This window comes from Fragaria vesca, linkage group LG5, assembly GCF_000184155.1.
Source record: "Fragaria vesca subsp. vesca linkage group LG5, FraVesHawaii_1.0, whole genome shotgun sequence".
Lineage (NCBI taxonomy): Eukaryota > Viridiplantae > Streptophyta > Magnoliopsida > Rosales > Rosaceae > Fragaria > Fragaria vesca.
The window spans coordinates 28,161,344-28,163,218 of record NC_020495.1 but is presented as its reverse complement, the minus strand read 5'-3'; positions in this window follow the sequence as shown (position 1 = coordinate 28,163,218).

Here is a 1,875-nt window from a genome sequence, read left to right as displayed (position 1 = left end):
ATATATATATCCCAAACCCTAGCACCTCTAACACTTAAATCAGCCGTGCCTCTCTCTTTTTATCACCCTAGAAAACAAATGACAACTAATACTATAACTACTTTCTAAAAATAAATTGTAGAGAAAAGGAACTAAACTTATTGAAATACAACACTTAAATAATAAACCTTAAACAGCCTTTATTACCAAATAGACTGAAAATATATATAAAAACACCCTTCCATATATATCTAGATCTACCCATATAGAAGATGAGAAATATGATAGGAAATCCCAACCTACATGGCAAGAGACCTTCCGTCATGAAGCTTGGAAATCTTTGAACTCCATCAACTCATGGAGGCCAATGAATCTTCAACTTGTAGTCGTAGATTATACAGTATGATTCTGGAGGCCAATTGTTAAATCATATGATCCTTCACTGATAAGATTTCTTCGACGGAGCAATTCCTCGGGAAGTTTATATTAACCCACCATTTCCCTATGTAAATTCCTTTTCTATTCTTCAATGTTTCTTGCTCCTTTTCAAACACTTTGAATAGTATTAATCCCATATACGTACAGCATGAGTTCGTAGATATTGTGTCAGCTGGTATGTCAACACATATTCTGTAAATCATGTTTCATTTACTAATTTATCCAACAACAAAAAATATGTTTCATTACATATGTTTTTCGATCTAAGAAACAAATCTAACAAAAATGTTCCATTTAGATTGTAGGTTAATCGGTCACCAGCTTCACTGCATCCAATGTTGTAATTTTATTTCGTATCAAACAAAAAAAGTTGTAATTTTATTGATACATGATACATTGTGCACAGAATAGAATTTAACAGTAATTACTATGATGAGCCTGTCTACGTACTGAGTGTACTTGAACTTCTTATATAGTTGAGTCCTTTTGATGGATTGTCCATGTTTTGGCATGGAGAAATTAGTTCTTGATATATTTTAGGGTCTAAAGCCTTAACATGTAAGCTAAAGGACAGTACGTTCACTTCAATTCTTACACCGATCGAGTTTCTCTAACTTCATGAGCATGGTAAAATGTGGATGACGTTTCTTTTAGGAATCTTACATGATATAAGTTTGATTCATCGGTGCACTTCCAGTTCCTAGGTGTTGAAATTTGAATAACAAACAGAGTAATCATGAAGAGGATCCGCAATATTGCATCATATATCCTAGTTCAAACTTTCATGCATAACATCACTGCCTACACTATAAGCATGATGCATGCAATCAAACTCCACACATACATGTTTTGACCTAACCCGATCGGTTCCATTCAATCACGTCTGCATTTCCATCTGCAGAAAACCTGGTTAGCTTCAATTATTGACCTCCCAGTTTCTGCATCGTTTTCTTTCATTCTGTTAAACCTAGCTAGCTTCATACATGACAGTTGTGCATACTCCAACGAGTTCAAAGCTTTGAGGTTGTGGCTGTGGGCTGACCCCCGGTTTTCCAATTCGATTTGAATGCAGACAGAGTACTCCTTACTTATGTTCTAGGGTTCAATTGCATCTGCCGAAATCCTGGTTAGCTTCTAGGCCACACAGCTTCTGCCTTCTCTCATTATTCTGTACATGATCGATGACAGTTGTGCACTATATATCCAACGAGTTCATAAGTATGGCTGATCCCCGGTATGTGAATTTGAACTGATTCAACTGAATGTAGTCCAAGTATTCCTTACTTTCTAGGGTTTATGTCATGGTGAGTTGGTCACAAGGTCATTGCCTCATTGGTGATGACAGCATTCTCACTCTGTAGCTAAGTATTAAGTTATGATCTCGTAGTTAGGTACTTTTCTAACTTGCTATATATGGAATTTTTTCATATATATATATATATATATATATATATATAC